Source organism: Rhinolophus sinicus, chromosome 5 (assembly GCF_057876585.1).
Source record: "Rhinolophus sinicus isolate RSI-liver-muscle chromosome 5, RSI-T2T, whole genome shotgun sequence".
NCBI classification, from domain to species: Eukaryota; Metazoa; Chordata; class Mammalia; order Chiroptera; family Rhinolophidae; genus Rhinolophus; species Rhinolophus sinicus.
In genome coordinates, this window is record NC_142505.1 from 59,631,900 (window position 1) to 59,648,359 (window position 16,460).

The 16,460-nt window shown below is 40.8% G+C and overlaps 1 long non-coding RNA gene across 2 annotated transcripts in view; it reads right to left on the reverse strand.

The window, feature by feature from the left end:
- Positions 1 to 16,460, reverse strand: part of LOC141567243 (uncharacterized) — a 32,339-nt gene that overhangs the window by 6,193 nt on the left and 9,686 nt on the right. The window contains exon 3 of one of the 2 annotated variants that reach the window (XR_012489739.2): positions 14,458 to 15,222. The exons of the other annotated variant lie outside the window; for it this stretch is intronic. This is a non-coding gene — a long non-coding RNA (uncharacterized LOC141567243). Of the gene's footprint in view, positions 1 to 14,457; positions 15,223 to 16,460 lie in introns of those variants that run through there. 2 annotated transcript variants of the gene reach the window in all.

A 16,460-nucleotide genomic window follows, 5' to 3' on the forward strand; every position in this document is an offset into this window, starting at 1 on the left:
TTTTTTCTTTTTGCTATTCTGGTTGGGTGTGTTTTCTGCTACTTTATCGTCTACATCACTGATTAGATCCTCTGCTTCATCTAATCTACTGTTGATTCCCTGTAATATAGTCTTCATTTCCATTATTGTATCCTTTATTTCTGACTGTTTTTTTTTATGGTTTCCTTCTCCATTTTTATGCTTCCTATCTCTCTGCTGAAGTTCTCCTTGAGATAATTGAGCATTCTTATAACCAGTGTTTGGAACTCTGCGTCTGACAGATTGTTTATCTTTGTTTTGCTTAGTTCTTCTTCTGGAGCTTTGTTCTGTTCTTTTATTTGGGACATATTTGTCTCCCCATTTTGGCCGCCTCCCTGTGTTTGTTTCAGTGTATTAGGTAGGGTTGCTATGTCTTCCAGTCTTAGTAGAGTGGCCTTAAGTAGTAGGTGTGCTGTGGGGTTTAGTGGCACAATCTTTCTGGTCACCTGAGCCATGCGCTCCAGATGTGTCCTTTGTGTGGGTTGTGTGTGCCCTCCTTCGGTAGTTAAGCCTTGGTTGATAATTGCACATCAATGTGAGGGACTGACCCTTGGGCTCACTGGTTGTGAGGACTGGCCTTGACTACAGTGGAAGAGTTGTTGTGCAGGGACTGATCCTACAAAGAAGGATCTGCCTCAGCAGTACTCTGGTGCCTGCTCAATCCATGTGTCATCTTGCAGGTGGCTGGGTGATGCTCCAGCTCGTTTTGAAGCTGGTCACTGGGGGCACCAATCCCAGGACAACCTTGGAGGGGATCTGCTGTAGATCTACTTCAGCCACAGCCCGTGCCCCACCTGGAGCCACCCAGTGGGAGCCAGAAAGAAATCTGCAGATGGCTGCCATCCATGCAGTGCAGATTGGCCAGGCCACGAGCCAAGGCCAGCTGCCGCTAGTGCCAGATTAGGGCTGCTCAGCCAGAGGTACAGGGCATGCTCAAGCCAGATGCTGCTTGTCTGTGTTCTGTGAACCTTTGAGAGACCCTAGGAAAGTCTGCAGCTTGAGTTAAGGTAGGCAGTCTGCACAAAAAAGCCACTGGAAGCAGCCTGAGTGTGCCTGAAAGCGCGGCAGGGTCTTGAATCACCAGGGCAGGGGAAACGAACTGTGGAGACTCAGATATGGCAGCTGCCTGTGTTTGCATGCTGGGAAGGGGGAGGGCTCAACAAAGAAACAATGGCTTCCACCAGCTCCCCTGTTCAGGAGAAAGCCACCTCTCCAGCCCCGTCTCAAGCCAGACGACTCAATTCCCCACCATTTATCCCCGCTGCCTTTACAGCTGCTGCCCCAGCGCTGGATCTCAGAGTGAGTGATTTGGTTGGTGGGTAAGTCCGTGCACATTCCCTTTATGAGGAAAACCTGGGAGTGCAGCCGCACTCAGTCTCACTCAGTCACAATCTCCACTGGTTTTCACAACCAGAAATTATGGGGACTTCTCTCCCAGGCACTGGAACCCTGGGCTGGGGTGGGGCTGGTATCTCCCGCTCCTTTAGGGTATGGGGGGACCTAAACAGCTGAAATAGCCCTCCCGATCTTTAATGGTCACATGCAGGTGTGGGACCAGCCTGTTCTACATCTCTGCCCCTCCTACCAGTCTGGAGGTGGCTTCATCTGCACGTCCTTAGTTGAAAGGCTTCAGTTCAGCTTGATTTTAGGTGATTCTCAATAGTGGTTGTTTTGTAGATTAGTTGTAATTTTGATATGGTTGTGAGAAGGTAAACACAGCGTTTACCTATTGCGCCATCTTGGTTGTCTCCAGGACTCTGAGATTTTCATTTCATTGTTCATCAAATATGTACAGAGCATCTACTATGTGAAGGCACTGGAGATACAGCAGGGAACCCCATGGAACATGCTCCTGCTCTCCTGGAGTTTATGTGAAAATAGCCCCACTCCTGCTTTACTTCCTTCCTATAAGTTGTCATTCAGCTGGTTAAACAGCCCCAGCTCCTTCAACCTATCCTAGGTTTTATTCCCATTACATTTTGTCCCCTTCCTCTGATGCTCTGTATGTTGATGATGGGGGTATTTGTGAGGTATGTTACATAGCAAGTACTAGAAACTCAATCAAATTGGATTAAGTATAAAAAAATTATTGGTTCAGGAAGTTGAAAATTCTAAGCTGAGTTAACTTCAGGCAAGACTGGCCATGGCTCTGTATTAGTGTGCTAGGGCTCTCATAACACAGTACTACATGGCGGGGTGAGGGGGTGGGGTGGGGTGGCTTAAACAACAGATGCTTACCATGTTTCCCCGAAAATAAGACCTGGCCGGACAATCAGCTCTAATGCGTCTTTTGGAGCAAAAATTAATATAAGATCCGGTCTTATTTTACTATAATATAAAACTGGGTCTAATATAATTATAATACAATACAATACAATACAATACAATACAATACAATACAATACAATACAATACAATACAATACAATACAATACAATACAATACAATACCAGGTCTTATATTAATTTTTGCTCCAAAGGACAAATTAGAGCTGATTGTCCGGCTAGGTCTTATTTTCGGGGAAACACGGTATTTTCTTAGTTTCAGAGGCTAGAAGTCCAAGATCAGGTGTGGGCACGGTTTGTCCCTTCTGAGGCTGTGAAGGAGACTTTGTTCCAGGCTTCTCTCCTACTTTTGGTGGTTTGCTGACAATCTTTGGCATTCCTTGGAATGAGTCTCCTTAAAATATTAAGTAGCAGAGAACAGATAGGATGTCCCAATTCACAGAATGAGACTTAGTTAATTCTTCTATGATAGAAAGTTCCTGGCTGATGAATGGCTCTCCCCAGAAAATATAGGGTTTCCCCAAACTCTCATCAGAGATAAGGGGTAGTTCGGGAAGTTGCACTGAAATTACAGAGCCCTGGGAACTCACATCTCCCCACTTCAGTATTTATGTGCACATTTCCATTTTGAACCAACGTTGTAGAAGTTCACTCACTTATGTGACAAGGCTCTCATAAGAAAAGACACTGTGCCTTGAGCACTTATTAATATTCATCATTATTTCTAAATGAAGTCCAAAATAAGATGATGTTGTCAGGCGTATGAAAATGCATTATGAAAAGTCACTAAATATTGCTATGCAGAGGACGGCACTTATGTCAGTCTACCTAGCACTACCCTACAGTTAATCTAGAAAGTGAGTAGATTTGCATGTGGGTTTATATGTTAAAGGAAGCACAACTGATACACTGAACACAAAGGTTATTTGCAAACCTGGCTTTTGAATAATAATAGACCTGGTTCTGATCCCAGCCCCAGCCCTTTTACTCTCTGGGCAAGTAACTGAATTGCTCCAAGCATCAGTTTGCTCATCTACAATATAGAAATAAATATACCTGGCTCACAAGATAGTTGAGAATTAAATAGGTTAACCTATGAAATTATGTGGCATAGTACCTGTCTATAGAAAGTGTTCTGCGAAATGGCAACATTGTGAAGTTAAAAAAACAAACATTTTCCTTTAATAACTAGCAAACCATAAGTGCACTTGGTCCTTTTGCTTGAACATCATGTTTAGATAAATGGAATCTGTGAAAACCCATACCTGGAAAATTTTTTGAATCTTGAAAAAGATACCTACCAAGTTGCAAAGGGAATGTTTCATTGTGTATTTAGTCTTTAGTATAAAAAGTAGTTATACCTCTAAGCCATCTATGCGTACATACAGTATAGAGTTAGTTCTTCAAGAAAAAAAAACTTTAAACAAATATTCTGGCATCTTTCTTTGAACCTGAGAAAAGTGTTGAGATGTTATATAAGGATAACTGACTAGGCATGATGGACGCTTTTTACAGCCAGAAGGGGGAAACATGGAGGGATTCTGTGGATGGTGGTATCCTTTATCAGTGACAGTCCTTGTTTCCTATAATACGCTGCTCTAATATAAATTCAGAGGATTCCTTGGAGCCCAGTAAATCAAAAATACATTTGAACCTTATTGATTAAATAAAAAAAATCAAATCAGTCTTCTCCTGAATCTTACAGAATATTTCAGTTACAAAATATTGCAGTTACAGACTATTACCTGAAATTTTAAGAGTATTGAGGAAAAACTGCCAGCTGAAAACAGGTGTTAGAGTTTAGAAGAGCTCAGACTTTTGTATTACTTGACTCACCATTTCAAAGTCTAATATCAGATTATACCTAAATAAAATAAGTGGTAGTATTATAGACAGGAATCAAAGGGCACTTTATATTGTCTTTCTTCTTAAGGGACGCCTCATGGTTTTGTAGGATCTGATGAGGATTTCATTTTTGGATGCCTTAGTTGGGGAAGAAGTTAATAACTAGAAAACCGTAAGTGCACTTGATCCTTAGCGGTAAGATGGACTGAGGGGGAAGATGCTGAGAAACCTACTTTTCTACCCACAAAGCATGAAAGGTTAGAGGTCTCTTTTAGTACCAGATAATTGAGCCTATTATCCTGATGATAAATGACCTTCTTAGATCTCTTTTTAGTCCTATAATGTTGCACTTCCAAGAATAAGGTCTCTCTCTAGCTATCAAGGTAATTAATGTAAGGATCACACTTAGGCAAAAGTGAGATTACCCCAGAGTTGTCCGGATAATTACTATAATCTTGTGTTTCCCTTTGGCTTTGGAAGCCTGGCATGTTTAATCAAAAGAAATGCCCTCTTGATTGAGTGAAAGGACAGTTTCCTGGGTTCATTGAGAACTGCAAATATGCTGGGTACCACAGTGAATGTCAGCTGATGTGATCACTGCCCTGCAGAATTTTGGAAGGGCTGACATAGCTGGACTGAGCACAGATTGTCTCATAGGTTTAGGCCATCTTCGTGATAATGACAAATAACAAAAAGGCTCTGAACAAAGAAGGTATCATATCCCAAAGACCACTGGACTAAACTACCTTTGCACATAAGGAAGATCACAGTGGACCCTCAAGTAAAATTGTGAAGATACAGAAACTTTTGCCAGTAACAGCTCACAAAACTTCCTAAGCTCACCCTCTCGTCCTTTGAGCTACTACCCTTCATTGCCAACGTCTCTTCTCCCCTCCATGCTGAATCCCCACTGTTGCCCTTTGCCTGGCATAGAACCTTTGTTATGGACCCCTTTATTTTTCACGACGTACCCATCCACTGCCCTATGATTGCCCAGGAAATGGGAATGAGAGCAATGGGTGACTCGGATGGTGCATGAAACCCTCTCAGGTTATGGACTCATCTCTTGAAGAGTAATGTTAAGTAAAGCTGGCATTTTAGGCACAAAGTGGAGTTAACAGTTCACAATATATTTACTGAGCATCTATTATGTGCTGGAGTTTAGAAATAGCTGTGTCTCATTCCCTTTAACTGTAGTCTAGTATAGGCCAGTGAGTAAGATACTGTTGACTTTCTCACACTACTGGGTAGCTGTTCTTTCATTCTACTTATAGGAAAGAAAGTGGTAAAATAAGTGGACTAAATGAACTGATTTTTTTGGTTGGCATTTGGGCCATAAGAGATGAGTGATTTCAAAGATGGTGACTCTTTATTTGGAATTTTCCGACTGAGACAGCTCTCAAGAATTGGAAAACTTGCTTTTCCCATCATTTGTTGAATTTGAGGAAGCAGGGCAGGCCTACTTTGTGTAGTCAAATCGGATTCATTTGTAAGGAAGAAAGAGGCCTGCCATTATCTGTTGCCCAGTCTTTGTGGTCCTAGCTGGAAGCCAGGTTCTGATGGCCCAGCAGTTCTGGGTGAGTTCAGATCCACCCTGGCTGGCTGCATCTTACTAAAGAGGATTCTGTGTATCCTTCCTGCTCTGCTTCAGAGCCTTTCCCGATGCTCGCATGGCCCACTGAAGGTGCAGCCCAAATGAGTGAGGGACTAATGTCCCAACTGCCATCTTCAACGAGTGGGGAAGAGGCGCTTGCTTCAGCCAGACAATTCTGGGTAGTGTTTCATGTGCTTTTCAAGAGATCCTAGCGGAATTGAGTCCCCGTTGCCCCCACCCAATGGTAGTTCCGGTAATGCACATTTATACTGGCTTCCTCACGCCCCACTTCCTCACTCTTGCTTCCTGGGATTCTCCTGGAAGAATGATTATAGCCTAGTCCTTGTTTTAGGGGGTCCCAAACAGAGACATCAAGGGGGTGGCTTTCTCTGATAATATTCTGTAAAGTGTCTGGACTATAGGTGTCTCTCAGTGATTCTGACTTACAAAGGTTATTTAATGTCTTATCCTGCTAATTAAAGTAAAAATGTAAATTGTTAAAAAATACACACTTTTAAAATGCCAGAGTTACACAGGAGGAAAGCCTTCCAGAAAGCACAATAAGAATGAAAAATTAAGTTGAAGAATGGTGGGCTAAGATGTTTATGTACCTGTTTAAAGATATACAAAGCAACATCTTACATAATTGATGGCTACATATTTGTGTGGCTGAAGGATACATTCCAAATGCCTAATGGTGGTCACCTCTGGGAGGCAGACTTGCAAGACATAGAGAGGGCATTTCAACTTTATCTGTAACTTTTGTCATCCATTTTATAGGAAAGACTTAAAGAAAAGTTGATAAAATGTTAACATTTGTTCATTTTGGTTGAAAAGTATGCATGCACGTTACATTTTTCTCTATTATTTAAAATTTTCCCCAAATTAAAAAATTAAAGCAGTTTTAAGTGTTTTCTAATAAAATTCTATGAATTCAAATCTTTGAAAAGGAATTATAATGACCTATAGAAATTAGGCCTAAGCAATAATCAGTGTTGCCAATTTGACATATATTCCTTCCGCTCTTTTTTTTTTTTTTTTTTTTTTAAATTAAATTTATTGGGGTGACAATTGTTAGTAAAATTACATAGATTTCAGGTGTACAATTCTGTATTACATCATCTATAAATCCCATTGTATGTTCATCACCCAGAGTCAGTTCTTCCATCACCATATATTCGATCCCCCTTACCCTCACCCCCCCCACCACCCCCCACCCCCCTTACCCTCTGGCAACCACTAAACTATTGTCCGTGTCTATGAGTTTCTGTTTCTCATTTGTTTGTCTTGTTCTTTTGTTGTTTTTGGTTTATATACCACATATCAGTGAAATCACATGGTTCTCTGCTTTTTCTGCTTGTTTCGCTCAGCATTACTCTCTCAATATCCATCCATGTTGTCACAAATGTTCCTATATCATCTTTTCTCACTGCCGAATAGTATTCCATTGTGTATATGTACCACAACTTCATTATCCATTCATCTATCGAAGGACATTTTGGTTGTTTCCATGTCTTGGCCACCGTAAACAAAGCTGCAATGAACATTGGAGCACACGTGTCTTTATCTCTAAATGTTTTCAGATTTTTTGGGTAGATACCCAGGAGAGGGATTGCTGGGTCATACGGCAATTCTATTCGTAATTCTTTGAGGAACCTCCACACTGCCTTCCATAACGGCTGCACCAGTCTGCATTCCCACCAACAGTGTATGAGGGTTCCTTTTTCTCCACAACCTCTCCAACATTTGTTACTATTTGTCTTGTTGATGATAGCCATTCTGACTGGGGTGAGGTGATATCTCATTGTGGTTTTGATTTGCATTTCTCTGATGATTAGTGATGTTGAGCATTTTTTCATATGTTTATTTGCCATTTGTATGTCCTCTTTGGAGAAATGTCTCTTCAAGTCCTCTGCCCATTTTTCAATTGGGTTGTTTGTTTTTTTGTTGTTGAGTTGCATGAGTTCCTTGTATATTCTGGATACTAGCCCCTTATCGGAGGCACTGTTAGCAAAAATCTTCTCCCATTCAGTTGGTGGCCTCTTTATTTTGTCAATGGTTTCTTTTGCTGTGCAGAAGCTTTTAAGTTTCATATAGTCCCATTCGTTTATTTTAGCTTTTACTTCCATTGCCTTTGGAGTCAAGTTCATAAAATGCTCTTTGAACCCAAGGTCCATAAGTTTAGTACCTATGTTTTCTTCTATGCAGTTTATTGTTTCAGGTCTTATGCTTAAGTCTTTGATCCATTTTGAATTGACTTTGGTACATGGGGACAAATAGCAGTCCAGTTTCATTCTTTTGCACGTGGCTATCCAATTCTCCCAGCACCATTTATTGAAGAGGCTGTCTTTGCTCCATTGTATGTTTTTAGCTTCTTTGTCAAAAATTATCTGTCCATATTTATGTGGTTTTATTTCTGGGTTCTCAATTCTATTCCATTGGTCTATGTGTCTGTTTTTCTGCCAATACCATGCTGTTTTGATTATTGTGGCCCTGTAGTACAGGCCAAAGTCAGGAAGTGTGATACCTCCATTATAGTTCTTTTTTCTTAAGATTGCTTTGGCTATTCGGGGTCTTTTGTGGTTCCAAACAAATCTGATGATTTTTTGTTCTATTTCTTTAAAATATGCCATTGGGATTTTGATGGGGATTGCATTGAATCTGTATATTGCTTTGGGTAATATGGCCATTTTAACTATGTTGATTCTTCCAATCCATGAGCATGGAATGTCTTTCCATTTCTTTGTGTCTTCTTCAATTTCTTTCAAAAATGTCTTATAGTTTTCAGCATATAGGTCTTTCACATCCTTGGTTAAGTTTATTCCTAGGTATTTTATTCTTTTTGCTGCAATTGCAAAAGGAATTGTTTTTTGTATTTCTTTTTCTGAGATTTCATTGTTAGTATATAGGAAGGCAATGGACTTTTGTGCGTTGATTTTGTAGCCGGCAACTTTACTGTATTCGTTGATTGTTTCTAGTAGCTTTTTGGTGGAGTCTTTAGGGTTTTCTATATATAGCATCATGTCATCTGCAAAGAGTGATAATTTAACTTCTTCATTCCCAATTTGGATGCCTTTTATTTCTTTCTCTTGCCTGATTGCTCTGGCGAGGACTTCCAACACTATGTTGAAAAGCAGAGGTGATAGGGGACATCCTTGTCGTGTTCCTGAACGTAGAGCAAAGGGCTTCAGCTTTTCTCCATTAATTATGAGATTAGCAGAGGGCTTGTCATATATGGCCTTTATTATGTTAAGGTATTTTCCTTCTATACCCATTTTATTAAGTGTTTTAATCATAAATGGATGTTGTATCTTGTCAAATGCTTTTTCTGCATCAATTGATATAATCATATGATTTTTGTCCTTTATTTTGTTTATGTGATGTATCACATTGATGGATTTGCGGATGTTGAACCATCCTTGTGCCCCGGGGATGAACCCCACTTGGTCGTGATGAATAATCTTTTTAATGCATTGTTGTATTCGATTTGCTAGAATTTTATTTAGGATTTTTGCATCGGTATTCATTAGAGATATTGGTCTGTAGTTTTCTTTTTTTGTGCTGTCCTTACCAGGTTTTGGTATCAGGGTGATGTTGGCCTCATAAAATGAGTTAGGGAGTACTGTCTCTTCTTCAATTTTTTGGAAGAGTTTGTGCAGAATTGGTATTAGATCCTCTTTGAAGGTTTGGTAGAATTCACTAGTGAAGCCATCTGGTCCCGGACTTTTGCTTTTGGGAAGGTTTTGGATGACTGATTCAATTTCGTTACTGGTGATCGGTCTGTTTAGATTTTCCAGTTCTTCATGGTTCAGCCTTGGAAGGCTATATGTTTCTAAGAACTTGTCCATTTCTTCTAGGTTGTTGAATTTGGTGGCATATAGTCCTTCATAGTATTCTTGGATGATCCTTTGTATTTCTGTGGTGTCCGTGATAACTTCCCCTTTTACGTTTCTGATTTTGTTAATCAGTGTCTTCTCTCTTTTTATCTTAGTAAGTCTAGCCAAGGGTTTGTCAATTTTGTTAATCTTTTCAAAGAACCAGCTCTTTGTCACATTAATTTTTTCTATTGTCTTTTTGTTCTCTATTTCATTTATTTCTGCTTTAATTTTTATTATTTCCTTTCTTCTGCTGACCTTGGGTTTTACTTGTTCTTCTTTTTCTAGTTCTTTAAGATGTAACATGAGGTTATTTATTTGGGAGTTTTCTTGTTTCTTGAGATAGGCCTGTAATGAGATAAATTTCCCTCTTAAAACTGCTTTCGCTGCATCCCAGAAATTTTGGTAGGATGTATTTTCATTGTCATTTGTTTCTATGTATCTTTTGATCTCTCCTCTAATTTCTTCTTTGACCCAGTCCTTCTTTAAAAGTATGTTGTTTAATCTCCATGTATTTGTGTTTTTTCCCGCTTTCTTTTTACAGTTGATATCCAATTTCAAAGCCTTGTGATCAGAGAATATGCATGGTATGATTTCAATCTTCTTAAATTTGTTGAGACTGATTTTATGTCCCAATATATGGTCTATCCTTGAGAATGTTCCGTGTACACCAGAAAAGAATGTATAGTCTTATGTTTTAGGATGAAGTGCTCTATAAATGTCAATTATGTCCATTTCATCTAATGTGTCATTTAGGGCTACTATTTCGTTATTTATTTTCTGTTTGGATGATCTATCCATAGCTGTCAATGATGTATTTAAGTCCCCTAGTATAATTGTGTTTTGGTCAATTTCTCCCTTTAGTTCTGTTAGTAGTTGCTTGGTGTATTTCGGTGCTCCCTGATTGGGGGCATAAATATTGATGACTGTTATGTCTTCTTCTTGTACAGTCCCCTTCACCATTATGAAATGTCCATCTTTATCTCTTGTTATCTTTTTCACCTTGAAGTCTGTTTCATCTGATATCATTATGGCTACACCTGATTTTCTCTGGGTACCATTTGCTTGGAGTGTCAATTTCCACCCTTTCACTTTGAGTCTGTGCTTGTCCTTGTAGCTGAGATGTGTCTCTTGGAGACAGCATATGGTTGGGTTTAGTTTTTTGATCCAATCTGCTACTCTGTGCCCTTTTATTGGTGAGTTCAGTCCATTTACATTTAGGGTGATTATTGATATGTGAGGATTTCCTGTCATTCTATCTTTAGTTTTCTGGTAAGGCTGTGTCTCCATTGTTTCTTTGCCTTTTTGTTGTTGTCTATTATTTCTGTGTGGTGGTATTCTATGATGTTTCCCTCTGTTTCTTCTCTTATTTCAGTATATATTTCAGTTCTGGATTTTTTTTGAGTGGTTACCCTTAAGTTTATGTAAAAGAAAGTTTGATATTTAGAGTATTCCATTTTCTTCAGCACGCTTACTCTCTCCATTCCCATATTCCGGTTCAGGCCTTTACTCTCCCCCTTTTTGAGTTTTGGTTGCCACAAATTGTCCCTGTTGATGGTGGTCGAATAGCCTCCTTTAGTATTTCTTGTAGTGCAGGTCGTGTATTAGAAAATTCCCTCAGCTTCTGTATGTCTGGAAAGGTCTTTATTCCTCCTTCATATCTAAAGGATATCTTTGCTGGATATATTATTCTTGGCTCATGATTTCTCTCTTTCAATAGTTTGAATATTTGGTTCCACTCCCTCCTGGCTTGTAGAGTTTCTGCTGAAAAATCTGATGATAATCTAATGGGCTTTCCTTTGTAAGTTACCGTCTTCTTTTCCCTGGCTGCCTTGAGGATTCTTTCTTTGTCGTTGATTTTAGACAGCTTCAATACAATGTGCCTTGGAGAAGGTCTGTTGGGATTGAGGTAACTAGGTGTTCTATTTGCTTCTTGGATTCGAGGGTCCAGTTCTGTCCACAAATTTGGGAAGTTCTCATCGACAATTTGTTTGAATATATTCTCTGTTCCCTTCTCTCTTTCTTCTCCTTCTGGTATGCCCATTATTCTTATATTGCTCTTTCTGATGGAGTCAGAAAGTTCTTGTAGAGTTCTTTCATTTCTTTTAAGTCTCAAGTCTCTTTCTTCTTCTCTCTGTGTCATTTCCAGGTTTCTATCTTCGATGTCACTGACTCTTTCCTCCATCTGGTCAACTCTACTACCTAAGCTGGTTATTTCATTCTTAATTTCTTCTATTGAGTTCTTAATCTCCAGAAATTCTATTTGGTTCTTTTTTAAGATTTCAATCTCTTTCGTAAAATGCTCATGCTGTTCTTTGATTGAGTTTCTGAGTTCCTTTAACTGCCTATCTGTGTTTTCTTGTATCTCGTTGAGTTTTTTCAGAACTGCAATCTTGAATTTTCTGTCATTTAAGTCACATATTTCTGTATCTTTAAGTGCCTTCTCTGGAGATTTTTCACTTTCTTCCTGAGTTATCTTGTTGCCTTGGTTATTCATGGCGATTACTGGTTTACTATTTCTCTTCCTAGACATCTACAGGAGTGGCTTCTGCAACAGGTTGATAGAAAGCGGTCTTTCTTTTGTTTGCCAGTACTTGTTGGTAGAATGTTTTATTATTTCTCCAACTGCAACTTATTTTCCTTCTCCCACACAGTAGTGCTATGTTTTCTCTGCACTATTCCAACTTCTCACACAATGGGGGGATTCCCTGGGAGACGGGCTTCTCCTCTGTTAATAGTTCGTCTAGGTCACAGGGCGCAGTGTCCCGGTGGGTATGCGGAGAGCTTTTGATGTTCCAAAGCTCTTCCAGCTCCTGATTCAGAGCCCGTATATTTCAGCAGTTCTGTTTACTCCTGCAGGGATCCGCCCAGATAGGTGGGGTCAGAGGCGGGGTGAGTTGTGAGAGGTGGCCCAGAGCAATGGCGGCAACCACCACCACAGCCCGTCCTGCTTCCACAGCTCTCTCCCCTTTGCTGGAACTAGTTGGGCTGTGAAATTGTGTTTGCAGTCCACAGTTCTCAAAACAGCAAATTTTCTGTTGTTTTGATCTGACACTGCTACTGTTTCGCTTTTAGCACCGGGCAGGTGGGGGCGGGGCGAGCTCTGGGAGGGGTGGGAGGGGGCGGCTGGTCTCAGTGCCTAAGGCTCCGTTCTCTGCTCGGCAGTGCGGGCTTAAACCACCGTTTTCAGCCTTTTTCCCTCAGTCTTTTCTCCGTGGTCTCTGCCGTGAGCGTTGGGTTCAGCCGTGTTATATGCTGTCCCCTCAGCCCTGTGGAGCCCTGGCGGAGCCCTAGCAGCCCGTGTTCTTCCCTCTCCCGCAGCTGCGTTAGTTCCGGGAAGCAGCGAGCTCGGCGCACTGAGCTAGGTCTGCGTCCTCCGCCCGCGCGGCTCCGTCTCCGCGCACTTCTCCGTTTCCTCCTCCCTCCACTCGCGCGAATCTCCCACCTGTAGGTGATTTCAGTCGGTAGTGGGCCTCTTCGTGTTGCCTGTGTGCTGTGCAGGGAGTCCTTTGTGGAGTTTTTGTTGTTCGATTCGTTGTAAATTCCAGGGGAGCTTTACAGAGGCTCACCTCACGCTGCCATTTTTCCGGAAGTCCCGCTCTTTTTTTCTAACTTAGTATTTGTTGACTTGAAATGCAACTATTAGTATTGCTGCATTAATAGAAGCTCATAGCTTCTATTGTTGCCTATGGTAACCAGGGAGGAAGTATTAGTAATAAATAAAATTTAAAAATATATTAATTTATTTTCCAGAAAATGTGCGATTAGTACTACGAGTAAATATGGGGTGTGACTTATTTCACCATCACACAGACTCGGTACTCAGAGTAAACAATGTTTGTTCTTGCCTCAGATGGCTGAACACCCAATCCAGAATTTTTATCAGGAATAAATCAAATTCAACCATATTTCTACCTTTCCTCTACCATCCATCTATAAAAACTATAAGATACAAACTTTATTCTATCTTCTCTAAGAACTTCTGGTTACTGGGCTAGTTTTTGTCTTTTCTTTTTATTATTACAAATAGCCTTCATTAAATTCGGAAACCTAGAGTTTTGAATCTTGTGCATGGATGAAACTTGGTATTATTCAGTATTATTTTTATTAATATATGTGTTGGGAGATAAAAGACCATTTTGATAAATACACATGAAATGTGCCAGATCAGTGCATATTTAGAGTATCTATTTGCACAAAGCAATGACGTGAACATATGGCTCACAAGTTCTGAAGCCTGATAGCATTAGATAGATTGATGCTGGTAATTTATCATGTGCCGCTAGGAGTAAAGAGATGAATTGTAAAACCCTTTAACGGTTTCTGGCATCCAGGCAACAAACCTTTCCAGCCTTTCTCTCTTTGCCCCCGGACTCATCAGCATCTCTGTGAAGTAGGGTTCAAGGATGGAGTCAGCATGAAACTTTTTCTCTAAGTTTTCAGGAACAAACAAGGAAGGCTTGGTTATGAGCAGACCTAAGCAAAATACACTACAGGCGTAAAAGCACAATTTATTTTCTTCTGAGGCTTTAAGAAAAAAACAAACAAACCTGTAGCTTTGCATGCTCAAATCTTTCTCTTTGTTTCTCTCCTCCTCACTCCCTTACCCCATGGGAACCAGCAATAATAGTTTCTAATGGCTGTGGGGGTGGGGGTAGGGGAACATGCTGCAAAACCGTGGAAGTGATTTGAAATCTCTTGACTTCTCAGACCTGCCAGCGCCAGAAACTATAAATAGGAATGCTTGGCAAGAGGGGGAGAAGGGAAAGACCTTTCACTTCTTCAGAATGCGCCTAAGCAGGAGGGAGAGAGCAGTAACACTTTAAATATTGTGTGCGAAACCCACTTCATTCCTTTACGGCAGAACTGCTTGGCATTATGGGAGAACAGTTATCTGGGCAGGATTCAGATCTGAAGAATTTTGTGGCAGGGGCTGATGGAATTTTAGAAAAATCTCTCTTTGTGGAAAAAAAGTAGATAAACTTGTTATTTTTTTTGGAGTATTTGTTGATTACATGTCTATTATGCACTGAATTGTGTCCCTTCCCCAACCCCCAAATCCATATGTTGAAACCCTAACCCGCAATGTGACTGTATTTGGAGGTATGGCCATTAGGGAGGCAAGTAAAGTTAAATGAGGTCATAAGGGTGGGTCCCTAATCGACAGGACTTGTGTCCTTCTAAGAAGAGGAAGAGAAGCCAGGAGTGCACATGCACAGAGCAAAAGCCATGTGAGAAGGCAGCCGTCTGCAAGCCAGGAAGAGAGGCCTCCCCAGAAACCACCCTTGCAGGCACCTGGACCCCAAACTTCCAGCTTCCACAACTGTGGGAAAATAAATTTCTGCTGTTTAAGCCTCCCAGTCTGTGGTAGTATTCAGTTACGGCAGCCCAAGCCGACGAATACAATGTCACTTAATACTGGGAAGAAGACTTCATTTCATTTGGGTGTGTGAAAAGGCACTGGCTACTTACTAAGGTCCAAGAGTGGCAGAGTGGTTAAGGAAATTGGCTGTTGGACTCCAGCAAGCCTTGTTCAAATCCAAGTTGACCACTTACTAGATGTGTGACCTCCAGCAAATGACCATGCCTCTGCATGTTTCTTCATCTAAAGAAGTGGAATAACAGTTTATACTGGCAAGATTGTTGTGAGGTGAAATGCTTGAATGTAAGCAAGCAGAGCATGTCATCGTGGCTGGTAAACAGCATTCTACAAAAGCCAGCGCTCACAGGGATGCTGGGCCTCACTGTTTAGAGTGTTTTCAGTCCTGCCATAACCATCATCTCACTGGGTTTTTATAACAATCTTATGAGATTAGGTGGGAAGAAAATATTACACCCACTTGAGGAAAGAGGAAACCAAAATTCGGAGAAGTCAGGAAACTAGCCCAAGCTCAAATTTCTACTAAACCAAATAAACCAAGCAAAGTCAGGCCTTCAAATTAAGGTTCCTAACACCAAGTACAGTGCTTTGCTCATTAAATTTGCTGTCTTTCTGAATTCCCCCCTTTCCCACCTTGTTCCCTCCCTTTCTGTCTTCTTTTCTTTTCACCAAACACGTGTCAAGTTTCTATTATATTCCAGGCTTTTCCCCTTCTTCCCTGGACCTCTGTGTTTCTTTTCTCTTTATTTGTTTTGACCTGGATGCTATGTGTGTGTGCATACGTGTGTGTGCATGTGTGTGTGTGCATGTGTGTGCATGCATGTGTGCGTGCATGTGTGTGTGTGCATGCGTGTGTGCACACGCCTGTTCCTGCGTTCCCATGTTCCTGCATGCCCACGCTCATGCAGCCTGTGCTGTCATTGTCACTAAGGATGACCCTCTGCCTTGTGTCTCTTCTCCTCACCCGTCAGTTTTTTATCTCAAAGAAGTCAGCACTCAGCTTTCAAGGACATATTATAAATAGAGCCTTAGCAGCAACTCTCTTTCCTTATCTGAAAACTGACACCAAGCACAGGCAACCAGGACAAAAAGAAAAGAGGACGGGGTCAGTGGTAGAGCAGATAATCAATATCTTTAAATGACAAGAGATTCCCAAGAGAAGTGAGAGGAGACTTGAAAATGACAGCCTGAGAAAGCTTGCTGGGCTCTTCCAGGGAGTGAGTGGTAAGGTGTTGTTTGAAAAAGCAGATTTCATATTATAATTTTTATATTTGGAAAAATGTCAAAAATCTCTCTTATTTTCATAGCACAAACTACAGAAAATAAAGCTCTGCAGAATTTCCTTGACCCTGGAAGCTGTGTAGGAGTTGAAGTGGGTCCCAATGGGACAGGAGGTGGGTTCTGAATAGTGAAATGAGATCATGACCCTGCATTTTTGGCAATTTGGGACATCAAGTTTAAAA